Source organism: Chiloscyllium plagiosum, unplaced genomic scaffold (genome assembly GCF_037043375.1).
Source record: "Chiloscyllium plagiosum isolate Xiang-an unplaced genomic scaffold, Cpla_swu_hap1 HiC_scaffold_21, whole genome shotgun sequence".
In the NCBI taxonomy this organism is placed as follows: Eukaryota; Metazoa; Chordata; class Chondrichthyes; order Orectolobiformes; family Hemiscylliidae; genus Chiloscyllium; species Chiloscyllium plagiosum.
In genome coordinates this window covers 78,527,585-78,554,948 of record NW_028270159.1, presented here as the reverse complement: position 1 = coordinate 78,554,948, position 27,364 = coordinate 78,527,585, and the positions used below count along the sequence as shown (strand labels likewise).

The window sequence follows — 27,364 nt, the reverse complement described above, 5'->3', positions numbered from 1 at the left end:
CCGCTCGGCCACACTACCAGCCGGCCGCGCCTCCTCATTTTCTTGTATTTCCAATTGTGCTCCTGCATAACAACAGATGCAAAGTCACATGATAAGGGTTCCATGATTCCTCTCGGACTCGCACAGCTGCTGGGATGTCCTGTCGGACTGGCACAGCTACAATGTCAATTTCGCAGCAGATATTGATAGCCCATCAATCCAGACAAAAATCAATGGTAAACTGAGTCTATCTTCTCAGACTCTTTTCAGCTACAAATGTATCTGTGAGTGCTTGAGAATATGGGTTCGCTTATGATTTGGTCAAATAACCATGAGCTGCTTGACATTACTGCAATTTCGAATCTAGCTTTGCTAAATGATTTCACCCATTGCTCGAAACAGGACGACTTTACACGGAACACGAAACACACCGGACTACAGGGAAAATGCACAAACCTGAGCAGGCCGTAATCCACATCATACCGTGCAGCATAGTTTCAGTCACTGTGTCTGTTTTTTTTTCAGAATAAGAGTCCCAAAGAATGTTCTCCACCCTAAAACCGGAGGTAACATTACAATCCGAGAACGACAGATCACATTGTGAGAATGCTCTGACCTCGGAGCCAGTTCTAGAAGCCACTTTCCTTGCCTTTTACCTTAACCGTGCAATGTGCTGCAGAGATGTTCACACCTGGACATGAGCCACATGGATACCAACTGCGTTGGAAACCTATGTGGGAATCGACGACAAGCGACTCGATAAATTTTGTTAAATTCCATGGTGCTTTTTAAAAATGCCATTTCTGTTCACCTCAATATAAAAGCTAGTTTCTGAACATAGTAACAGAAGTCACAAGGTAATTACCTCACCGCACCCCCCACTCCGGAAGAGGTGCTAACTGCCCTTGAGTGCTTTTTGTTCTCGATGTGAAGAGCTTTCACGCCTGAGTCACCTTCACGTCTCTGGTTGCTGAGTGAATCACAAAGAAGGAATTTCACCAGAGCTGCAACTGCCTCACTTCTCCACTCGCCCTCCCCGTTTACATTTTCCTGCTCGTCAGTAATTTAAAGAAAACCAAATGGATGCGATGTCATTCTGTAGTCTCTCTGTCGATTCCTCCGTTTCAGTTCCAACATGACTTAGATCTCGGGGCGGACCTTAATACTAGCGACGCTATGAATGCGCAAGTCGAAAGGTTCCTCTGAGAGTGCAATTTCTTTCATTGCTGTTGCTGATTAAATGAGCCACTAACGTGCGAATTGCTCCAAAACATGATTCAGGATATCTAGTGCCAATTCTCGCACGTTGAATCACGATTGACAGCTTCCAAATGAGTTCTTTCTGAGATGACCTTGGGGTACATTTGACAAACAGACAAGTTCAGGAATTCGTGGTGCGCTGTGACACCAGAGCATCTGCTTCTTTCCTGTCTTTGAACCGAGCCGCCTGCGCAAGGAAGGCAAATGCGGTACTGCTTTTCGTGGAAGGATCAGAAGGCGGTAACTACACTCTCCAACAGAATGGCATATGATCAGAACCAGGTTGGAGAAAAACTTAACAACGCTTTGCACTGTAATTAAATGGAATTGCATTACATTTCACTACCAGAGCAGATTTGGTCAAGCAAATTCGAAGGCAGGTTTGCAGATGGGAAAGCATGCAAGAAAGTTCAGCTCTTGTCCATGTAAAAGGATGCAGTTGAAGAACAAAGCAGTTTCTGCCCAGTTTCGAACTGGGGACCTTTCGCGTGTGAGGCGAACGTGATGACCACTACACTACAGAAACAAGCCGGAATCGGCAGTGCTGCGACTCAATGGCGTCCAACACTGAAAGTTGAATCCGTTCTACGTTTCACCTTTTTGTTTCCAAGAGCTCGTTGTTGTCCAGCGTAATTGACATCTTGAAAACGTAAAAAAAAAGACACGTTAAATTGATGACAAAATATAGACAAAGCTGTCGTCGATGTTTGTACCGTAGGGCGAGGTGGAATAGGCTGGGACGACTTTCCCTGCAGCGTCACAGCTGCGACATGACCTTATGGAAGGGTGGTTAACTGAGTTTTACCCAAGTTGGTGTGAGTTGAAAACACGAGAGCATAGCTTTAAGGTGATTGGGCTGAAAGTGACAAAGGACCTGAGGCACATTTCCCACAAACAAGGTTGTGCGTGTTTGGAATGATCTACCAGAGGAAGTGGAGGAGGCTATTACACTCAGAAAATTGCAAAGGTAATCGGGTGAGTTTCTGGATATGATGCGTTTAGAGGGATTGGGGCCAAATGCTGGGGAACGGGACTTGTTTAATTTTGGCGATGTGGTGAGCACGGATGAGGTCCACCGAAGTATCTTTTTCCACGATGTACCCCAATTACGTCATGTTGCTTCCACCGGCTTTAAAGGATTACTTTTTAGCGGAGTTTGCCATCGCAGTCTGTGGCACAAACATTTAGTCTGTTCGACTGCTCACGGGAGAGGTAGTATTGTGAAACACTGCAGAAACGAACGACTTCCTTACTTTAGCTCCGACTGACCATACTCTGCGAAATTTTCCCAGATCCTCTGCTGAGAAATTTTGCTGCTGGAAGTTACCTCAGAAACCCTGTTAAATCGAAATGTATTGAGCGAATCGCAAAACAGAAAGCATTTAACACGGAACACAAACAAACTGGCATATCTCATGCATTTTCAGACACAGAGATGCATGAATGCTAAATGTGATACAGTCCGAGGGCATGAGTCATAAAGTAATCTCACAACTAACAACAGGGCATTTCCAAACGACTCTTTCAAAAAGCTCAACTTGCCTGGGATGGCAGAACTGCTTGCGATTTTCCGAGCGGGAGGCGAACACGATCATGACAGTAGAGACATTTTGAAATATTTGGCAGTATCCCACACCACAGGTCGTTCCCTGGGAAGCAAACCCATTTTGTTTTCAATATCAATATACAGTGGGCACCGAAACAGCATTTTAACAAGCTGCAGCGTTGGAGTTGATCAGCAGAAATGGCAGTGGTGGGATTCGAACCCACGCCCCTTTCGAAACTAGAACCTGGATCCAGCGCCTTAGACCGCTCGGCCACACTACCAGCCGGCCGCGCCTCCTCATTTTCTTGTATTTCCAATTGTGCTCCTGCATAACAACAGATGCAAAGTCACATGATAAGGGTTCCATGATTCCTCTCGGACTCGCACAGCTGCTGGGATGTCCTGTCGGACTGGCACAGCTACAATGTCAATTTCGCAGCAGATATTGATAGCCCATCAATCCAGACAAAAATCAATGGTAAACTGAGTCTATCTTCTCAGACTCTTTTCAGCTACAAATGTATCTGTGAGTGCTTGAGAATATGGGTTCGCTTATGATTTGGTCAAATAACCATGAGCTGCTTGACATTACTGCAATTTCGAATCTAGCTTTGCTAAATGATTTCACCCATTGCTCGAAACAGGACGACTTTACACGGAACACGAAACACACCGGACTACAGGGAAAATGCACAAACCTGAGCAGGCCGTAATCCACATCATACCGTGCAGCATAGTTTCAGTCACTGTGTCTGTTTTTTTTTCAGAATAAGAGTCCCAAAGAATGTTCTCCACCCTAAAACCGGAGGTAACATTACAATCCGAGAACGACAGATCACATTGTGAGAATGCTCTGACCTCGGAGCCAGTTCTAGAAGCCACTTTCCTTGCCTTTTACCTTAACCGTGCAATGTGCTGCAGAGATGTTCACACCTGGACATGAGCCACATGGATACCAACTGCGTTGGAAACCTATGTGGGAATCGACGACAAGCGACTCGATAAATTTTGTTAAATTCCATGGTGCTTTTTAAAAATGCCATTTCTGTTCACCTCAATATAAAAGCTAGTTTCTGAACATAGTAACAGAAGTCACAAGGTAATTACCTCACCGCACCCCCCACTCCGGAAGAGGTGCTAACTGCCCTTGAGTGCTTTTTGTTCTCGATGTGAAGAGCTTTCACGCCTGAGTCACCTTCACGTCTCTGGTTGCTGAGTGAATCACAAAGAAGGAATTTCACCAGAGCTGCAACTGCCTCACTTCTCCACTCGCCCTCCCCGTTTACATTTTCCTGCTCGTCAGTAATTTAAAGAAAACCAAATGGATGCGATGTCATTCTGTAGTCTCTCTGTCGATTCCTCCGTTTCAGTTCCAACATGACTTAGATCTCGGGGCGGACCTTAATACTAGCGACGCTATGAATGCGCAAGTCGAAAGGTTCCTCTGAGAGTGCAATTTCTTTCATTGCTGTTGCTGATTAAATGAGCCACTAACGTGCGAATTGCTCCAAAACATGATTCAGGATATCTAGTGCCAATTCTCGCACGTTGAATCACGATTGACAGCTTCCAAATGAGTTCTTTCTGAGATGACCTTGGGGTACATTTGACAAACAGACAAGTTCAGGAATTCGTGGTGCGCTGTGACACCAGAGCATCTGCTTCTTTCCTGTCTTTGAACCGAGCCGCCTGCGCAAGGAAGGCAAATGCGGTACTGCTTTTCGTGGAAGGATCAGAAGGCGGTAACTACACTCTCCAACAGAATGGCATATGATCAGAACCAGGTTGGAGAAAAACTTAACAACGCTTTGCACTGTAATTAAATGGAATTGCATTACATTTCACTACCAGAGCAGATTTGGTCAAGCAAATTCGAAGGCAGGTTTGCAGATGGGAAAGCATGCAAGAAAGTTCAGCTCTTGTCCATGTAAAAGGATGCAGTTGAAGAACAAAGCAGTTTCTGCCCAGTTTCGAACTGGGGACCTTTCGCGTGTGAGGCGAACGTGATGACCACTACACTACAGAAACAAGCCGGAATCGGCAGTGCTGCGACTCAATGGCGTCCAACACTGAAAGTTGAATCCGTTCTACGTTTCACCTTTTTGTTTCCAAGAGCTCGTTGTTGTCCAGCGTAATTGACATCTTGAAAACGTTAAAAAAAAGACACGTTAAATTGATGACAAAATATAGACAAAGCTGTCGTCGATGTTTATACCGTAGGGCGAGGTGGAATAGGCTGGGACGACTTTCCCTGCAGCGTAACAGCTGCGACATGACCTTATGGAAGGGTGGTTAACTGAGTTTTACCCAAGTTGGTGTGAGTTGAAAACTCGAGAGCATAGCTTTAAGGTGATTGGGCTGAAAGTGACAAAGGACCTGAGGCACATTTCCCACAAACAAGGTTGTGCGTGTTTGGAATGATCTACCAGAGGAAGTGGAGGAGGCTATTACACTCAGAAAATTGCAAAGGTAATCGGGTGAGTTTCTGGATATGATGCGTTTAGAGGGATTGGGGCCAAATGCTGGGGAACGGGACTTGTTTAATTTTGGCGATGTGGTGAGCACGGATGAGGTCCACCGAAGTATCTTTTTCCACGATGTACCCCAATTACGTCATGTTGCTTCCACCGGCTTTAAAGGATTACTTTTTAGCGGAGTTTGCCATCGCAGTCTGTGGCACAAACATTTAGTCTGTTCGACTGCTCACGGGAGAGGTAGTATTGTGAAACACTGCAGAAACGAACGACTTCCTTACTTTAGCTCCGACTGACCATACTCTGCGAAATTTTCCCAGATCCTCTGCTGAGAATTTTTGCTGCTGGAAGTTACCTCAGAAACCCTGTTAAATCGAAATGTATTGAGCGAATCGCAAAACAGAAAGCATTTAACACGGAACACAAACAAACTGGCATATCTCATGCATTTTCAGACACAGAGATGCATGAATGCTAAATGTGATACAGTCCGAGGGCATGAGTCATAAAGTCATCTCACAACTAACAACAGGGCATTTCCAAACGACTCTTTCAAAAAGCTCAACTTGCCTGGGATGGCAGAACTGTTTGCGATTTTCCGAGCGGGAGGCGAACACGATCATGACAGTAGAGACATTTTGAAATATTTGGCAGTATCCCACACCACAGGTCGTTCCCTGGGAAGCAAACCCATTTTACTTTTGTTTTCAATATCAATATACAGTGGGCACCGAAACAGCATTTTAACAAGCAGCAGCGTTGGAGTTGATCAGCAGAAATGGCAGTGGTGGGATTCGAACCCACGCCCCTTTCGAGACTGGAACCGGGATCATGCGCCTTAGACCGCTCGGCCACACTACCAGCCGGCCGCGCCTCCTCATTTTCTTGTATTTCCAATTGTGCTCCTGCATAACAACAGATGCAAAGTCACATGATAAGGGTTCCATGATTCCTCTCGGACTCGCACAGCTGCTGGGATGTCCTGTCGGACTGGCACAGCTACAATGTCAATTTCGCAGCAGATATTGATAGCCCATCAATCCAGACAAAAATCAATGGTAAACTGAGTCTATCTTCTCAGACTCTTTTCAGCTACAAATGTATCTGTGAGTGCTTGAGAATATGGGTTCGCTTATGATTTGGTCAAATAACCATGAGCTGCTTGACATTACTGCAATTTCGAATCTAGCTTTGCTAAATGATTTCACCCATTGCTCGAAACAGGACGACTTTCACGTTTACACGGAACACGAAACACACCGGACTACAGGGAAAATGCACAAACCTGAGCAGGCCGTAATCCACATCATACCGTGCAGCATAGTTTCAGTCACTGTGTCTGTTTTTTTTTCAGAATAAGAGTCCCAAAGAATGTTCTCCACCCTAAACCGGAGGTAACATTACAATCCGAGAACGACAGATCACATTGTGAGAATGCTCTGACCTCGGAGCCAGTTCTAGAAGCCACTTTCCTTGCCTTTTACCTTAACCGTGCAATGTGCTGCAGAGATGTTCACACCTGGACATGAGCCACATGGATACCAACTGCGTTGGAAACCTATGTGGGAATCGACGACAAGCGACTCGATAAATTTTGTTAAATTCCATGGTGCTTTTTAAAAATGCCATTTCTGTTCACCTCAATATAAAAGCTAGTTTCTGAACATAGTAACAGAAGTCACAAGGTAATTACCTCACCGCACCCCCCACTCCGGAAGAGGTGCTAACTGCCCTTGAGTGCTTTTTGTTCTCGATGTGAAGAGCTTTCACGCCTGAGTCACCTTCACGTCTCTGGTTGCTGAGTGAATCACAAAGAAGGAATTTCACCAGAGCTGCAACTGCCTCACTTCTCCACTCGCCCTCCCCGTTTACATTTTCCTGCTCGTCAGTAATTTAAAGAAAACCAAATGGATGCGATGTCATTCTGTAGTCTCTCTGTCGATTCCTCCGTTTCAGTTCCAACATGACTTAGATCTCGGGGCGGACCTTAATACTGGCGACGCTATGAATGCGCAAGTCGAAAGGATCCTCTGAGAGTGCAATTTCTTTCATTGCTGTTGCTGATTGAATGAGCCACTAACGTGCGAATTGCTCCAAAACATGATTCAGGATATCTGGTGCCAATTCTCGCACGTTGAATCACGATTGACAGCTTCCAAATGAGGTCTTTCTGAGATGACCTTGGGGTACATTTGACAAACAGACAAGTTCAGGAATTCGTGGTGCGCTGTGACACCAGAGCATCTGCTTCTTTCCTGTCTTTGAACCGAGCCGCCTGCGCAAGGAAGGCAAATGCGGTACTGCTTTTCGTGGAAGGATCAGAAGGCGGTAACTACACTCTCCAACAGAATGGCATATGATCAGAACCAGGTTGGAGAAAAACTTAACAACGCTTTGCACTGTAATTAAATGGAATTGCATTACATTTCACTACCAGAGCAGATTTGTTCAAGCAAATTCGAAGGCAGGTTTGCAGATGGGAAAGCATGCAAGAAAGTTCAGCTCTTGTCCATGTAAAAGGATGCAGTTGAAGAACAAAGCAGTTTCTGCCCAGTTTCGAACTGGGGACCTTTCGCGTGTGAGGCGAACGTGATGACCACTACACTACAGAAATAAGCCGGAAGCGGCAGTGCTGCGACTCAATGGCGTCCAACACTGAAAGTTGAATCCGTTCTACGTTTCACCTTTTTGTTTCCAATAGCTCGTTGTTGTCCAGCGTAATTGACATCTTGAAAACGTAAAAAAAAAGACACGTTAAATTGATGACAAAATATAGACAAAGCTGTCGTCGATGTTTGTACCGTAGGGCGAGGTGGAATAGGCTGGGACGACTTTCCCTGCAGCGTAACAGCTGCGACATGACCTTATGGAAGGGTGGTTAACTGAGTTTTACCCAAGTTGGTGTGAGTTGAAAACTCGAGAGCATAGCTTTAAGGTGATTGGGCTGAAAGTGACAAAGGACCTGAGGCACATTTCCCACAAAGAAGGTTGTGCGTGTTTGGAATGATCTGCCAGAGGAAGTGGAGCAGGCTATTACACTCAGAAAATTGCAAAGGTAATCGGGTGAGTTTCTGGATATGATGCGTTTAGAGGGATTGGGGCCAAATGCTGGGGAACGGGACTTGTTTAATTTTGGCGATGTGGTGAGCACGGATGAGGTCCACCGAAGTATCTTTTTCCACGATGTACCCCAATTACGTCATGTTGCTTCCACCGGCTTTAAAGGATTACTTTTTAGCGGAGTTTGCCATCGCAGTCTGTGGCACAAACATTTAGTCTGTTCGACTGCTCACGGGAGAGGTAGTATTGTGAAACACTGCAGAAACGAACGACTTCCTTACTTTAGCTCCGACTGACCATACTCTGCGAAATTTTCCCAGATCCTCTGCTGAGAATTTTTGCTGCTGGAAGTTACCTCAGAAACCCTGTTAAATCGAAATGTATTGAGCGAATCGCAAAACAGAAAGCATTTAACACGGAACACAAACAAACTGGCATATCTCATGCATTTTCAGACACAGAGATGCATGAATGCTAAATGTGATACAGTCCGAGGGCATGAGTCATAAAGTCATCTCACAACTAACAACAGGGCATTTCCAAACGACTCTTTCAAAAAGCTCAACTTGCCTGGGATGGCAGAACTGCTTGCGATTTTCCGAGCGGGAGGCGAACACGATCATGACAGTAGAGACATTTTGAAATATTTGGCAGTATCCCACACCACAGGTCGTTCCCTGGAAAGCAAACCCATTTTGTTTTCAATATCAATATACAGTGGGCACCGAAACAGCATTTTAACAAGCTGCAGCGTTGGAGTTGATCAGCAGAAATGGCAGTGGTGGGATTCGAACCCACGCCCCTTTCAAGACTAGAACCTGGATCCAGCGCCTTAGACCGCTCGGCCACACTACCAGCCGGCCGCGCCTCCTCATTTTCTTGTATTTCCAATTGTGCTCCTGCATAACAACAGATGCAAAGTCACATGATAAGGGTTCCATGATTCCTCTCGGACTCGCACAGCTGCTGGGATGTCCTGTCGGACTGGCACAGCTACAATGTCAATTTCGCAGCAGATATTGATAGCCCATCAATCCAGACAAAAATCAATGGTAAACTGAGTCTATCTTCTCAGACTCTTTTCAGCTACAAATGTATCTGTGAGTGCTTGAGAATATGGGTTCGCTTATGATTTGGTCAAATAACCATGAGCTGCTTGACATTACTGCAATTTCGAATCTAGCTTTGCTAAATGATTTCACCCATTGCTCGAAACAGGACGACTTTACACGGAACACGAAACACACCGGACTACAGGGAAAATGCACAAACCTGAGCAGGCCGTAATCCACATCATACCGTGCAGCATAGTTTCAGTCACTGTGTCTGTTTTGTTTTCAGAATAAGAGTCCCAAAGAATGTTCTCCACCCTAAACCGGAGGTAACATTACAATCCGAGAACGACAGATCACATTGTGAGAATGCTCTGACCTCGGAGCCAGTTCTAGAAGCCACTTTCCTTGCCTTTTACCTTAACCGTGCAATGTGCTGCAGAGATGTTCACACCTGGACATGAGCCACATGGATACCAACTGCGTTGGAAACCTATGTGGGAATCGACGACAAGCGACTCGATAAATTTTGTTAAATTCCATGGTGCTTTTTAAAAATGCCATTTCTGTTCACCTCAATATAAAAGCTAGTTTCTGAACATAGTAACAGAAGTCACAAGGTAATTACCTCACCGCACCCCCCACTCCGGAAGAGGTGCTAACTGCCCTTGAGTGCTTTTTGTTCTCGATGTGAAGAGCTTTCACGCCTGAGTCACCTTCACGTCTCTGGTTGCTGAGTGAATCACAAAGAAGGAATTTCACCAGAGCTGCAACTGCCTCACTTCTCCACTCGCCCTCCCCGTTTACATTTTCCTGCTCGTCAGTAATTTAAAGAAAACCAAATGGATGCGATGTCATTCTGTAGTCTCTCTGTCGATTCCTCCGTTTCAGTTCCAACATGACTTAGATCTCGGGGCGGACCTTAATACTGGCGACGCTATGAATGCGCAAGTCGAAAGGATCCTCTGAGAGTGCAATTTCTTTCATTGCTGTTGCTGATTGAATGAGCCACAAACGTGCGAATTGCTCCAAAACATGATTCAGGATATCTGGTGCCAATTCTCGCACGTTGAATCACGATTGACAGCTTCCAAATGAGGTCTTTCTGAGATGACCTTGGGGTACATTTGACAAACAGACAAGTTCAGGAATTCGTGGTGCGCTGTGACACCAGAGCATCTGCTTCTTTCCTGTCTTTGAACCGAGCCGCCTGCGCAAGGAAGGCAAATGCGGTACTGCTTTTCGTGGAAGGATCAGAAGGCGGTAACTACACTCTCCAACAGAATGGCATATGATCAGAACCAGGTTGGAGAAAAACTTAACAACGCTTTGCACTGTAATTAAATGGAATTGCATTACATTTCACTACCAGAGCAGATTTGTTCAAGCAAATTCGAAGGCAGGTTTGCAGATGGGAAAGCATGCAAGAAAGTTCAGCTCTTGTCCATGTAAAAGGATGCAGTTGAAGAACAAAGCAGTTTCTGCCCAGTTTCGAACTGGGGACCTTTCGCGTGTGAGGCGAACGTGATGACCACTACACTACAGAAATAAGCCGGAAGCGGCAGTGCTGCGACTCAATGGCGTCCAACACTGAAAGTTGAATCCGTTCTACGTTTCACCTTTTTGTTTCCAATAGCTCGTTGTTGTCCAGCGTAATTGACATCTTGAAAACGTAAAAAAAAAGACACGTTAAATTGATGACAAAATATAGACAAAGCTGTCGTCGATGTTTGTACCGTAGGGCGAGGTGGAATAGGCTGGGACGACTTTCCCTGCAGCGTAACAGCTGCGACATGACCTTATGGAAGGGTGGTTAACTGAGTTTTACCCAAGTTGGTGTGAGTTGAAAACTCGAGAGCATAGCTTTAAGGTGATTGGGCTGAAAGTGACAAAGGACCTGAGGCACATTTCCCACAAAGAAGGTTGTGCGTGTTTGGAATGATCTGCCAGAGGAAGTGGAGCAGGCTATTACACTCAGAAAATTGCAAAGGTAATCGGGTGAGTTTCTGGATATGATGCGTTTAGAGGGATTGGGGCCAAATGCTGGGGAACGGGACTTGTTTAATTTTGGCGATGTGGTGAGCACGGATGAGGTCCACCGAAGTATCTTTTTCCACGATGTACCCCAATTACGTCATGTTGCTTCCACCGGCTTTAAAGGATTACTTTTTAGCGGAGTTTGCCATCGCAGTCTGTGGCACAAACATTTAGTCTGTTCGACTGCTCACGGGAGAGGTAGTATTGTGAAACACTGCAGAAACGAACGACTTCCTTACTTTAGCTCCGACTGACCATACTCTGCGAAATTTTCCCAGATCCTCTGCTGAGAATTTTTGCTGCTGGAAGTTACCTCAGAAACCCTGTTAAATCGAAATGTATTGAGCGAATCGCAAAACAGAAAGCATTTAACACGGAACACAAACAAACTGGCATATCTCATGCATTTTCAGACACAGAGATGCATGAATGCTAAATGTGATACAGTCCGAGGGCATGAGTCATAAAGTCATCTCACAACTAACAACAGGGCATTTCCAAACGACTCTTTCAAAAAGCTCAACTTGCCTGGGATGGCAGAACTGCTTGCGATTTTCCGAGCGGGAGGCGAACACGATCATGACAGTAGAGACATTTTGAAATATTTGGCAGTATCCCACACCACAGGTCGTTCCCTGGGAAGCAAACCCATTTTGTTTTCAATATCAATATACAGTGGGCACCGAAACAGCATTTTAACAAGCTGCAGCGTTGGAGTTGATCAGCAGAAATGGCAGTGGTGGGATTCGAACCCACGCCCCTTTCAAGACTAGAACCTGGATCCAGCGCCTTAGACCGCTCGGCCACACTACCAGCCGGCCGCGCCTCCTCATTTTCTTGTATTTCCAATTGTGCTCCTGCATAACAACAGATGCAAAGTCACATGATAAGGGTTCCATGATTCCTCTCGGACTCGCACAGCTGCTGGGATGTCCTGTCGGACTGGCACAGCTACAATGTCAATTTCGCAGCAGATATTGATAGCCCATCAATCCAGACAAAAATCAATGGTAAACTGAGTCTATCTTCTCAGACTCTTTTCAGCTACAAATGTATCTGTGAGTGCTTGAGAATATGGGTTCGCTTATGATTTGGTCAAATAACCATGAGCTGCTTGACATTACTGCAATTTCGAATCTAGCTTTGCTAAATGATTTCACCCATTGCTCGAAACAGGACGACTTTACACGGAACACGAAACACACCGGACTACAGGGAAAATGCACAAACCTGAGCAGGCCGTAATCCACATCATACCGTGCAGCATAGTTTCAGTCACTGTGTCTGTTTTGTTTTCAGAATAAGAGTCCCAAAGAATGTTCTCCACCCTAAACCGGAGGTAACATTACAATCCGAGAACGACAGATCACATTGTGAGAATGCTCTGACCTCGGAGCCAGTTCTAGAAGCCACTTTCCTTGCCTTTTACCTTAACCGTGCAATGTGCTGCAGAGATGTTCACACCTGGACATGAGCCACATGGATACCAACTGCGTTGGAAACCTATGTGGGAATCGACGACAAGCGACTCGATAAATTTTGTTAAATTCCATGGTGCTTTTTAAAAATGCCATTTCTGTTCACCTCAATATAAAAGCTAGTTTCTGAACATAGTAACAGAAGTCACAAGGTAATTACCTCACCGCACCCCCCACTCCGGAAGAGGTGCTAACTGCCCTTGAGTGCTTTTTGTTCTCGATGTGAAGAGCTTTCACGCCTGAGTCACCTTCACGTCTCTGGTTGCTGAGTGAATCACAAAGAAGGAATTTCACCAGAGCTGCAACTGCCTCACTTCTCCACTCGCCCTCCCCGTTTACATTTTCCTGCTCGTCAGTAATTTAAAGAAAACCAAATGGATGCGATGTCATTCTGTAGTCTCTCTGTCGATTCCTCCGTTTCAGTTCCAACATGACTTAGATCTCGGGGCGGACCTTAATACTAGCGACGCTATGAATGCGCAAGTCGAAAGGATCCTCTGAGAGTGCAATTTCTTTCATTGCTGTTGCTGATTGAATGAGCCACTAACGTGCGAATTGCTCCAAAACATGATTCAGGATATCTGGTGCCAATTCTCGCACGTTGAATCACGATTGACAGCTTCCAAATTAGGTCTTTCTGAGATGACCTTGGGGTACATTTGACAAACAGACAAGTTCAGGAATTCGTGGTGCGCTGTGACACCAGAGCATCTGCTTCTTTCCTGTCTTTGAACCGAGCCGCCTGCGCAAGGAAGGCAAATGCGGTACTGCTTTTCGTGGAAGGATCAGAAGGCGGTAACTACACTCTCCAACAGAATGGCATATGATCAGAACCAGGTTGGAGAAAAACTTAACAACGCTTTGCACTGTAATTAAATGGAATTGCATTACATTTCACTACCAGAGCAGATTTGTTCAAGCAAATTCGAAGGCAGGTTTGCAGATGGGAAAGCATGCAAGAAAGTTCAGCTCTTGTCCATGTAAAAGGATGCAGTTGAAGAACAAAGCAGTTCCGGCCCAGTTTCGAACTGGGGACTTTTCGCGTGTGAGGCGAGCGTGATGACCACTACACTACAGAAACAAGCCGGAATCGGCAGTGCTGCGACTCAATGGCGTCCAACACTGAAAGTTGAATCCGTTCTACGTTTCACCTTTTTGTTTCCAATAGCTCGTTGTTGTCCAGCGTAATTGACATCTTGAAAACGTAAAAGAAAAGACACGTTAAATTGATAACAAAATATAGACAAAGCTGTCGTCGATGTTTGTACCGTAGGGCGAGGTGGAATAGGCTGGGACGACTTTCCCTGCAGCGTAACAGCTGCGACATGACCTTATGGAAGGGTGGTTAACTGAGTTTTACCCAAGTTGGTGTGAGTTGAAAACTCGAGAGCATAGCTTTAAGGTGATTGGGCTGAAAGTGACAAAGGACCTGAGGCACATTTCCCACAAAGAAGGTTGTGCGTGTTTGGAATGATCTACCAGAGGAAGTGGAGGAGGCTATTCCACTCAGAAAATTGCAAAGGTAATCGGGTGAGTTTCTGGATATGATGCGTTTAGAGGGATTGGGGCCAAATGCTGGGGAACGGGACTTGTTTAATTTTGGCGATGTGGTGAGCACGGATGAGGTCCACCGAAGTATCTTTTTCCACGATGTACCCCAATTACGTCATGTTGCTTCCACCGGCTTTAAAGGATTACTTTTTAGCGGAGTTTGCCATCGCAGTCTGTGGCACAAACATTTAGTCTGTTCGACTGCTCACGGGAGAGGTAGTATTGTGAAACACTGCAGAAACGAACGACTTCCTTACTTTAGCTCCGACTAACCATACTCTGCGAAATTTTCCCAGATCCTCTGCTGAGAATTTTTGCTGCTGGAAGTTACCTCAGAAACCCTGTTAAATCGAAATGTATTGAGCGAATCGCAAAACAGAAAGCATTTAACACGGAACACAAACAAACTGGCATATCTCATGCATTTTCAGACACAGAGATGCATGAATGCTAAATGTGATACAGTCCGAGGGCATGAGTCATAAAGTAATCTCACAACTAACAACAGGGCATTTCCAAACGACTCTTTCAAAAAGCTCAACTTGCCTGGGATGGCAGAACTGTTCGCGATTTTCTGAGCGGGAGGCGAACACGATCATGACAGTAGAGACATTTTGAAATATTTGGCAGTATCCCACACCACAGTTAGTTCCCTGGGAAGCAAACCCATTTTACTTTTGTTTTCAACATCAATATACAATGTGCACCGAAACAGCATTTTAACAAGCTGCAGCGTTGGAGTTGATCACCAGAAATGGCAGTGGTGGGATTCGAACCAACGCCCCTTTCGAGACTGGAACCGGGATCATGCGCCTTAGACCGCTCGGCCACACTACCAGCCGGCCGCGCCTCCTCATTTTCTTGTATTTCCAATTGTGCTCCTGCATAACAACAGATGCAAAGTCACATGATAAGGATTCCATGTCCTCTCGGACTCGCACAGCTACAATGTCAATTTCGCAGCAGATATTGATAGCCCATCAATCCAGACAAAAATCAATGGTAAACTGAGTCTATCTTCTCAGACTCTTTTCAGCTACAAATCTATCTGTGAGTGCTTGAGAATATGGGTTCGCTTATGATTTGGTCAAATAACCATGAGCTGCTTGACATTACTGCAATTTCGAATCTCGCTTTGCTAAATGATTTCACCCATTGCTCAAAACAGGACGACTTTCACGTTTACACGGAACACGAAACACACCGGACTACAGGGAAAATGCACAAACCTGAGCAGGCCGTAATCCACATCATACCGTGCAGCATAGTTTCAGTCACTGTGTCTGTTTTTTTTTTCAGAATAAGAGTCCCAAAGAATGTTCTCCACCCTAAAACCGGAGGTAACATTACAATCCGAGAACGACAGATCACATTGTGAGAATGCTCTGACCTCGGAGCCAGTTCTAGAAGCCACTTTCCTTGCCTTTTACCTTAACCGTGCAATGTGCTGCAGAGTTGTTCACACCTGGACATGAGCCACATGGATACCAACTGCGTTGGAAACCTATGTGGGAATCGACGACAAGCGACTCGATAAATTTTGTTAAATTCCATGGTGCTTTTTAAAAATGCCATTTCTGTTCACCTCAATATAAAAGCTAGTTTCTGAACATAGTAACAGAAGTCACAAGGTAATTACCTCACCGCACCCCCCACTCCGGAAGAGGTGCTAACTGCCCTTGAGTGCTTTTTGTTCTCGATGTGAAGAGCTTTCACGCCTGAGTCACCTTCACGTCTCTGGTTGCTGAGTGAATCACAAAGAAGGAATTTCACCAGAGCTGCAACTGCCTCACTTCTCCACTCGCCCTCCCCGTTTACATTTTCCTGCTCGTCAGTAATTTAAAGAAAACCAAATGGATGCGATGTCATTCTGTAGTCTCTCTGTCGATTCCTCCGTTTCAGTTCCAACATGACTTAGATCTCGGGGCGGACCTTAATACTAGCGACGCTATGAATGCGCAAGTCGAAAGGATCCTCTGAGAGTGCAATTTCTTTCATTGCTGTTGCTGATTGAATGAGCCACTAACGTGCGAATTGCTCCAAAACATGATTCAGGATATCTGGTGCCAATTCTCGCACGTTGAATCACGATTGACAGCTTCCAAATTAGGTCTTTCTGAGATGACCTTGGGGTACATTTGACAAACAGACAAGTTCAGGAATTCGTGGTGCGCTGTGACACCAGAGCATCTGCTTCTTTCCTGTCTTTGAACCGAGCCGCCTGCGCAAGGAAGGCAAATGCGGTACTGCTTTTCGTGGAAGGATCAGAAGGCGGTAACTACACTCTCCAACAGAATGGCATATGATCAGAACCAGGTTGGAGAAAAACTTAACAACGCTTTGCACTGTAATTAAATGGAATTGCATTACATTTCACTACCAGAGCAGATTTGTTCAAGCAAATTCGAAGGCAGGTTTGCAGATGGGAAAGCATGCAAGAAAGTTCAGCTCTTGTCCATGTAAAAGGATGCAGTTGAAGAACAAAGCAGTTTCGGCCCAGTTTCGAACTGGGGACTTTTCGCGTGTGAGGCGAGCGTGATGACCACTACACTACAGAAACAAGCCGGAATCAGCAGTGCTGCGACTCAATGGCGTCCAACACTGAAAGTTGAATCCGTTCTACGTTTCACCTTTTTGTTTCCAATAGCTCGTTGTTGTCCAGCGTAATTGACATCTTGAAAACGTAAAAGAAAAGACACGTTAAATTGATAACAAAATATAGACAAAGCTGTCGTCGATGTTTGTACCGTAGGGCGAGGTGGAATAGGCTGGGACGACTTTCCCTGCAGCGTAACAGCTGCGACATGACCTTATGGAAGGGTGGTTAACTGAGTTTTACCCAAGTTGGTGTGAGTTGAAAACTCGAGAGCATAGCTTTAAGGTGATTGGGCTGAAAGTGACAAAGGACCTGAGGCACATTTCCCACAAAGAAGGTTGTGCGTGTTTGGAATGATCTACCAGAGGAATTGGAGGAGGCTGTTACACTCAGAAAATTGCAAAGGTAATCGGGTGAGTTTCTGGATATGATGCGTTTAGAGGGATTGGGGCCAAATGCTGGGGAACGGGACTTGTTTAATTTTGGCGATGTGGTGAGCACGGATGAGGTCCACCGAAGTATCTTTTTCCACGATGTACCCCAATTACGTCATGTTGCTTCCACCGGCTTTAAAGGATTACTTTTTAGCGGAGTTTGCCATCGCAGTCTGTGGCACAAACATTTAGTCTGTTCGACTGCTCACGGGAGAGGTAGTATTGTGAAACACTGCAGAAACGAACGACTTCCTTACTTTAGCTCCGACTAACCATACTCTGCAAATTTTCCCAGATCCTCTGCTGAGAATTTTTGCTGCTGGAAGTTACCTCAGAAACCCTGTTAAATCGAAATGTATTGAGCGAATCGCAAAACAGAAAGCATTTAACACGGAACACAAACAAACTGGCATATCTCATGCATTTTCAGACACAGAGATGCATGAATGCTAAATGTGATACAGTCCGAGGGCATGAGTCATAAAGTAATCTCACAACTAACAACAGGGCATTTCCAAACGACTCTTTCAAAAAGCTCAACTTGCCTGGGATGGCAGAACTGTTCGCGATTTTCTGAGCGGGAGGCGAACACGATCATGACAGTAGAGACATTTTGAAATATTTGGCAGTATCCCACACCACAGTTAGTTCCCTGGGAAGCAAACCCATTTTACTTTTGTTTTCAACATCAATATACAATGTGCACCGAAACAGCATTTTAACAAGCTGCAGCGTTGGAGTTGATCACCAGAAATGGCAGTGGTGGGATTCGAACCAACGCCCCTTTCGAGACTGGAACCTGGATCCAGCGCCTCAGACCGCTCGGCCACACTACCAGCCGGCCGCGCCTCCTCATTTTCTTGTATTTCCAATTGTGCTCCTGCATAACAACAGATGCAAAGTCACATGATAAGGATTCCATGTCCTCTCGGACTCGCACAGCTACAATGTCAATTTCGCAGCAGATATTGATAGCCCATCAATCCAGACAAAAATCAATGGTAAACTGAGTCTATCTTCTCAGACTCTTTTCAGCTACAAATCTATCTGTGAGTGCTTGAGAATATGGGTTCGCTTATGATTTGGTCAAATAACCATGAGCTGCTTGACATTACTGCAATTTCGAATCTCGCTTTGCTAAATGATTTCACCCATTGCTCAAAACAGGACGACTTTCACGTTTACACGGAACACGAAACACACCGGACTACAGGGAAAATGCACAAACCTGAGCAGGCCGTAATCCACATCATACCGTGCAGCATAGTTTCAGTCACTGTGTCTGTTTTGTTTTCAGAATAAGAGTCCCAAAGAATGTTCTCCACCCTAAAACCGGAGGTAACATTACAATCCGAGAACGACAGATCACATTGTGAGAATGCTCTGACCTCGGAGCCAGTTCTAGAAGCCACTTTCCTTGCCTTTTACCTTAACCGTGCAATGTGCTGCAGAGATGTTCACACCTGAACATGAGCCACATGGATACCAACTGCGTTGGAAACCTATGTGGGAATCGACGACAAGCGACTCGATAAATTTTGTTAAATTCCATGGTGCTTTTTAAAAATGCCATTTCTGTTCACCTCAATATAAAAGCTAGTTTCTGAACATAGTAACAGAAGTCACAAGGTAATTACCTCACCGCACCCCCCACTCCGGAAGAGGTGCTAACTGCCCTTGAGTGCTTTTTGTTCTCGATGTGAAGAGCTTTCACGCCTGAGTCACCTTCACGTCTCTGGTTGCTGAGTGAATCACAAAGAAGGAATTTCACCAGAGCTGCAACTGCCTCACTTCTCCACTCGCCCTCCCCGTTTACATTTTCCTGCTCGTCAGTAATTTAAAGAAAACCAAATGGATGCGATGTCATTCTGTAGCCTCTGTGTCGATTCCTCCGTTTTAATTCCAACATGACTTAGATCTCGGGGCGGACCTTAATACTAGCGACGCTATGAATGCGCAAGTCGAAAGGTTGCTCTGAGAGTGCAATTTCTTTCATTGCTGATGCTGATTGAATGAGCCACGAACGTGCGAATTGCTCCAAAACATGATTCAGGATATCTGGTGCCAATTCTCGCACGTTGAATCACGATTGACAGCTTCCAAATGAGGTCTTTCTGAGATGACCTTGGGGTAACATTTGACAAACAGACAAGTTCAGGAATTCGTGGTGCGCTGTGACACCAGAGCATCTGCTTCTTTCCTGTCTTTGAACCGAGCCGCCTGCGCAAGGAAGGCAAATGCGGTACTGCTTTTCGTGGAAGGATCAGAAGGCGGTAACTACACTCTCCAACAGAATGGCATATGATCAGAACCAGGTTGGAGAAAAACTTAACAACGCTTTGCACTGTAATTAAATGGAATTGCATTACATTTCACTACCAGAGCAGATTTGTTCAAGCAAATTCGAAGGCAGGTTTGCAGATGGGAAAGCATGCAAGAAAGCTCAGCTCTTGTCCATGTAAAAGGATGCAGTTGAAGAACAAAGCAGCTTCGGCCCAGTTTCGAACTGGGGACTTGTCGCGTGTGAGGCGAGCGTGATGACCACTACACTACAGAAACAAGCCGGAATCGGCAGTGCTGCGACTCAATGGCGTCCAACACTGAAAGTTGAATCCGTTCTACGTTTCACCTTTTTGTTTCCAATAGCTCGTTGTTGTCCAGCGTAATTGACATCTTGAAAACGTAAAAGAAAAGACACGTTAAATTGATGACAAAATATAGACAAAGCTGTCGTCGATGTTTGTACCGTAGGGCGAGGTGGAATAGGCTGGGACGACTTTCCCTGCAGCGTAACAGCTGCGACATGACCTTATGGAAGGGTGGTTAACTGAGTTTTACCCAAGTTGGTGTGAGTTGAAAACTCGAGAGCATAGCTTTAAGGTGATTGGGCTGAAAGTGACAAAGGACCTGAGGCACATTTCCCACAAAGAAGGTTGTGCGTGTTTGGAATGATCTACCAGAGGAAGTGGAGGAGGCTGTTACACTCAGAAAATTGCAAAGGTAATCGGGTGAGTTTCTGGATATGATGCGTTTAGAGGGATTGGGGCCAAATGCTGGGGAACGGGACTTGTTTAATTTTGGCGATGTGGTGAGCACGGATGAGGTCCACCGAAGTATCTTTTTCCACGATGTACCCCAATTACGTCATGTTGCTTCCACCGGCTTTAAAGGATTACTTTTTAGCGGAGTTTGCCATCTCAGTCTGTGGCACAAACATTTAGTCTGTTCGACTGCTCACGGGAGAGGTAGTATTGTGAAACACTGCAGAAACGAACGACTTCCTTACTTTAGCTCCGACTAACCATACTCTGCGAAATTTTCCCAGATCCTCTGCTGAGAATTTTTGCTGCTGGAAGTTACCTCAGAAACCCTGTTAAATCGAAATGTATTGAGCGAATCGCAAAACAGAAAGCATTTAACACGGAACACAAACAAACTGGCATATCTCATGCATTTTCAGACACAGAGATGCATGAATGCTAAATGTGATACAGTCCGAGGGCATGAGTCATAAAGTAATCTCACAACTAACAACAGGGCATTTCCAAACGACTCTTTCAAAAAGCTCAACTTGCCTGGGATGGCAGAACTGCTTGCGATTTTCCGAGCGGGAGGCGATTGAATGAGCAGCATTCTTGTTTAAAAAATAGGGTATTTCTGTTGTTTCGGAGGGAAGGCCACACTGAGTTTTAATAGCAGATCCTTGCCATTCTGACTTCCGGTTCCCCGGAGGCTGTGCTAGCCACTTCCTTTGCGAGCGGGCTCCCATAATTGGCAGCTGGACGAACTCATCTTCAATTTGCAATTAGTGTTGTGGGAGAGAAACATGAACACGCTTTTCAGCCCACTATCAAACACGGGGTTGTGGAGCGCGGGAGGGGGTTAGAGGTAGGGGGAGTTATGGAAATTCTGGAAATCTGTACAAAAGAGAGATCGCGCATGCACAGGACTTAATAATCTTTAGGGAAACTTGTGCAAATAACGCCATCTGAGACAGATAGAAATGTGAAGAACTGCAGGGAAAGAGAGAATCTCTTCCAGTCATCTGTGTCTTTGTCCTTCTAGAAGTCATAGCGAGGGCTCTGCTGTCTGAATCAGCATGGAATGTTAGTGCAGCGAGTCCTGTCGCTCAGGCACGTTGCACCTGATGTGCATACGTTTTATCACGTTATCGCCAGCTCAGAGAACAGATTTCACAGCTTGCATCATCCCGCAGTGACAGGGAACAGAAGAAAGCGATTCAGACCATCATCTTACCACCTGCCGGGCAGAAAACGGATGTGGGAGAGCAAATAGTCACGACCAGTGCATGTTCCCTGCATTTACAATCTTAGTCTGTGTGACAACAAAAGCAGGAACCAGGAACTGTTTATCTTGCTTCTTAAAAAAGGCGTGAACATTTGCAGAGCATAGATACATCTACATGCAGTTAGGGAAATGATGAAAAGCAGAGTACAGTTCACAGAGTATGGTCTAACCTCTGGGTTATGGGCTCAGCACGCTCCAACTGGGACCCTCTGCTCACCGGATTTGAACAAAAACAAAGAAATGACTCAGTGACAAAATCTGTTGAAACGGAACTCTGTGAGGAATTGAAAGCGATGGAATGAAAAGCCCCTTGAGAGCGGGATGTAACATTATCTGTGTTGGGATCGTTTTCCAGACTCGAGGAGAGTGCGCAGTGCTGTTTCCATGTTATTGTCGGGATCCCTGTCGCTTAGACACACTGCACCTTTTGCACAATGGTACAAAAGCACGGACGTTTTGTGTAGACAGGACAACTTCAAAATCGTTAATGAGGCAAAATGCACAAATTAGCAAAACAACAAAGCAACTACAGAAACTGGTGTTACGTGATCGGGTAAACCCCCTCTGCTAATGGAAACCAGCAAAGCAGAAAGGATTCACCCCGTGCTGTATTCTGTTAAAATTCCAGAGACAAAGAAACAACCCAAAAATCACTACTTAAAGTTAAAAATAACAACGTTATTGCTTTTTATTGACAGAGAATGATCAACCTACAACTCCTTTCTCTAAACCTTCTGCTCTACAATACCTTCCCTCACTCTGATCCCAATAACTTTTACAAAAAAGTTCAAATTTAACAACCAGATCGTTGTCGAATGTTCTCTTTGTATCCTCCTCTGGAGATTTTTTCTCCAGGTCGGTGTTGATGCATTGTTTCTGTGCAATCTTTTTCTCCAGATAGGCACCTCTTGGAGATTTTACTAGCATCCTCCATCTGTTGGTCTTTTAGCTGCTCTCTTTGCTGTTCTTTGTCGCTCTGGGCAACTGTTCCAAATGTCCGATATTTGTCCCACAAAACGTCGTACCATTTCATTGGTTTTAACATTGTAAAAATACCACATTTAAACTTGATTGGGACATAATTTAAACTGATTGGCCGAATTCAAATTTGTTTTTTGTATCCATGTAACACAGTTCTTAGTGTTTTCATCAAATGTGATGTTGTTGCCTTGTTCTGGACTCCTTGTGCTAGCCAGCTATTTCAGCACCATTAAAAGTACTTTACACCCACAACTTCATAACATCGGCATTTGCCAAGACAGTTTATTTCTCTCAACATCGCTCTCTATCAATCTCATGTGCCTGAGATTTTAACAATCTCTGGTCAATTTGAGTGGGAGCAGCGGCCGAGTTGAGGTGAACCCGGGAGACTACAGCTAAGGTAAGAGTTTTTTTCAAAATTACTTACCTGTAGCGGGCATCGGTGTTTTTGTTTTCTCTCTCCTTCACAGAAAGAGCGGGAGCAGCAGAGGAAGTGACGGCAAGCAGAGGGGCAGCCGGGAAGGAGAACTGTGAGTATAAATACTCACTGTTTCACCACCAACGGTCATTTGAGTGGGAGCAGCGGCCGAGTTGAGGTGAACCCGGGAGACTACAGCTAAGGTAAGAGTTTTTTTCAAAATTACTTACCTGTAGCGGGCATCGGTGTTTTTGTTTTCTCTCTCCTTCACAGAAAGAGCGGGAGCAGCAGAGGAAGTGACGGCAAGCAGAGGGGCAGCCGGGAAGGAGAACTGTGAGTATAAATACTCACTGTTTCACCACCAACGGTCATTTGAGTGGGAGCAGCGGCCGAGTTGAGGTGAACCCGGGAGACTACAGCTAAGGTAAGAGTTTTTTTCAAAATTACTTACCTGTAGCGGGCATCGGTGTTTTTGTTTTCTCTCTCCTTCACAGAAAGAGCGGGAGCAGCAGAGGAAGTGACGGCAAGCAGAGGGGCAGCCGGGAAGGAGAACTGTGAGTATAAATACTCACTGTTTCACCACCAACGGTCATTTGAGTGGGAGCAGCGGCCGAGTTGAGGTGAACCCGGGAGACTACAGCTAAGGTAAGAGTTTTTTTCAAAATTACTTACCTGTAGCGGGCATCGGTGTTTTTGTTTTCTCTCTCCTTCACAGAAAGAGCGGGAGCAGCAGAGGAAGTGACGGCAAGCAGAGGGGCAGCCGAGACCCGGAAGCAGTTAGTGTAAGCTTAGCTGGGTTAGTTTTTCCCCCTTTAAAAGCGTGAAGGAGAGGAACCCGAGGCACTACACGGGTAGTGCCTCCCACCCGCCCTCCTCCTCTAACCTAATAATAACATCTGTTGTGGCAAGCAGGTAAGTGCTGAATTTTGCTTGTATTATTTAGACACAGTTTTTGTTTAAACAGTTAGCTTTAGAGGGATGGCAGTGAAGGCAGTGCAATGTTCCTCCTGCAACATGTATGAGGTGAGGGATGCCATCGACGTCCCTGCCGATTACACTTGCAGGAAGTGCACCCATCTCCAGCTCCTCCAAGACCGTGTTAGGGAACTGGAGCTGGAGTTGGATGAACTTCGGATCATTCGGGAGGCAGAGGGGGTCATAGATCAGAGTTATAGGGAAGTAGTACCTCCAAAGATGGCAGATAGATGGGTGACAGTGAGGGGGACTGGGAGGAAGCAGCCAGTGCAGGGACCTCCTACGGCCATTCCCCTCAAGAACAAGTATACCGTTTTGGATACTTGTGGGGGGGATGACTTACCAGGGGTAAGTAACGGGGCTCAGGTCTCTGGCACGGAGCCTGTCCCCGTTACTCAGAAGGGAAGGGTGAAGAAGAGCAGAGCAGTAGTAATTGGGGACTCGATAGTTCGTGGCACAGATAGGCGGTTTTGTGGGAACGAGAGAGACTCACGTTTGGTATGTTGCCTCCCAGGTGCCAGGGTACGTGATGTCTCTGATCGTGTTTTCCGGGTCCTGGAGGGGGAGGGGGAGCAACCCGAAGTCGTGGTCCACATTGGCACCAACGACATAGGTAGGAGGAGCGCTGAGGATGTTAGACAGGCTTTCAGGGAGCTAGGTTGGAATCTTGGAGTTAGAACAAACAGAGTTGTTGTCTCTGGTTTGTTACCCGTGCCACGTGATAGAGATTCGAGGAATAGGGAGAGAGAACAATTAAATGCGTGGCTTCAGGGATGGTGCAGGAGGGAGGGGTTCCAGTTTTTGGATAACTGGGGTTCTTTCTGGGGACGGTGGGACCTCTATAAACAGGATGGTCTACACCTGAACCTGAGGGGAACCAGTATCCTTGGGGGGAGGTTTGCTAGTGCTCTTGGGGGGGGTTTAAACTAACTCGGCAGGGGCATGGGAACCCAGATTGTAGCTTCAGGGTGCAGGGCCTGGAGTGTAGGGAGGTGAGGAACATGGCATCAATTTCCAAGGAGGGTGCCTGTAAACAGGGAAGTGGCTTGAAGTGTGTATACTTCAATGCAAGAAGTATACGAAATAAGGTAGGTGAACTTGCAGCGTTGGTTGGTACCTGGGACTTCGATGTTGTGGCTATTACGGAGACATGGCTAGAACAGGGACAGGATTGGCTGTTGCAGGTTCCGGGATTTAAATGTTTTAGTAGGGTCAGAGGTGGGGGTAAAAGAGGGGGAGGTGTGGCATTGCTTGTCAAAGATAGTATTACAGCGGTGGAAAGGACGATGGATGAGGACTTGCCATCTGAGGTAGTTTGGGCTGAGGTTAGGAATAGGAAAGGTGAGGTCACCCTGTTAGGAGTCTTTTACAGGCCTCCTAATAGTCCTAGAATCATTGAAGAAAGGATTGGGAAGGTGATTCAGGAGATGAGTGACAGTAATAGGGTGGTTGTTATGGGGGACTTTAACTTTCCTGATATTGATTGGGAAAGCTATAGCTCAAGTTCGTTAGATGGGTCAGTGTTTGTTCAATGTGTGCAGGAGAGTTTCCTGACACAATATGTAGACAGGCCAACAAGAGGTGAGGCCATACTGGATTTGGTTCTGGGTAACGAACCAGGCCAGGTGTTAGAATTAGAGGTAGGTGAGCACTTTGGGGATAGTGACCATAATTCGGTGATTTTTACACTCGTGATGGAGAGGGATAAGTGTGTACTACAGGGCAAGAATTATAGCTGGGGTAAGGGAAATTATGATGCGGTGAGGCATGACTTAGGATGTGTGGCTTGGAAAAGTAGACTCCAAGGCAAGAGTGTAAATGATATGTGGAACTTGTTCAAGGGGCAACTATTGAGTGTCCTTGATAATTATGTACCTGTCAGGCAGGGAGGAAAGGGTCGTGCGAGGGAGCCGTGGTTTAATAAGGAATTGGAATCCCTTGTTAAATGGAAGAGGGCGGCCTATCTCAAGATGAGACGTGAAGGTTCAATTGGGGCGATTGAGAGTTATAGGGTAGCCAGGAAGGACCTGAAGAGAGCTAAAAGCAGCAAGGAGGGGACATGAAAGGTCCTTAGTAGATAGGATTAGGGGAAACCCTAAGGCTTTCTATAGGTATGTTAGGAATAAAAGAATGACTAGGGTAGGAATAGGTCCAGTCAAGGATAGTAGGGGGAAGTTGCGTGTGGAGGCGGAAGAGATTGGGGAGACACTGAATGAATACTTTTCTTCAGTATTCACTCAGGAACAGGGCATTGTTGTCGATGAGAATACTGAGGCACAAATAAGTAGAATGGATGGCTTTGAGGTATGTAGAGAAGAGGTGTTGGAAATCCTGGAAAAGGTGAAAATAGATAAGTCCCCTGGGCCTGATGGCATTTATCCTAGGATTCTCTGGGAAGCAAGAGAGGAGATTGCAGAGCCATTGGCCTTGATTTTTATGTCCTCTTTGTCTACAGGAGTAGTCCCAGAAGACTGGAGGATAGCAAATGTGGTTCCCTTGTCCAAAAAGGGGAGTAGGGATAGCCCTAGTAACTATAGGCCGGTGAGTCTCACTTCTGTTGTGGGCAAAGTCTTAGAGAGAATTGTAAGGGATAGGATTTATGCACATCTAGATAGGAATAATGTGATCAAGGATAGTCAGCATGGTTTTGTGAAGGGCAAGTCGTGCCTCACAAACCTTATTGAATTCTTTGAAAAGGTGACGAAGGAGGTTGATGAGGGGAAAGCGGTAGATGTGGTATATATGGATTTTAGTAAGGCGTTTGATAAGGTTCCCCATGGTAGGCTACTGCAGAAAATACGGAGATATGGCATTGAGGGTGAGTTGGAGGTTTGGATTAGGAATTGGCTGGATGGAAGAAGACAGAGGGTAGTAGTTGATGGCAAAGTTTCTTCATGGAGTGCCGTCACTAGCGGTGTTCCGCAAGGATCTGTTTTGGGACCATTGCTGTTTGTCATTTTTATAAATGACCTGGAAGAGGGGTTAGAAGGTTGGGTGAGCAAGTTTGCGGATGATACGAAAGTCGGAGGAGTTGTTGACAGTGAGGAAGCATGTGGCAGGTTACAGCAGGATATAGAGAAGCTGCAGAGCTGGGCAGAAAGGTGGCAGATGGAATTCAATGTAGCTAAGTGCGAGGTGATTCACTTTGGGAAGAATAACAAAAAGATGGGGTACTGGGCTAATGGTCGGATACTTGGTAGTGTGGATGAGCAGAG

General features: G+C 45.6%; 1 long non-coding RNA gene and 2 other non-coding genes across 11 annotated transcripts in view; all 3 read right to left on the bottom strand.

Annotated features, from left to right (window-relative positions):
- The window catches only part of LOC148146456 (uncharacterized), a 931,882-nt gene that overhangs the window by 861,009 nt on the left and 43,509 nt on the right, over window positions 1–27,364 (bottom strand). The window lies entirely within an intron of this gene.
- trnav-cac (transfer RNA valine (anticodon CAC)) lies at window positions 1,693–1,765 on the bottom strand. Its single transcript has one exon. It is a non-coding gene; the product is annotated as a tRNA-Val (tRNA).
- On the bottom strand, window positions 4,741–4,813 carry trnav-cac (transfer RNA valine (anticodon CAC)). Its single transcript has one exon. It is a non-coding gene; the product is annotated as a tRNA-Val (tRNA).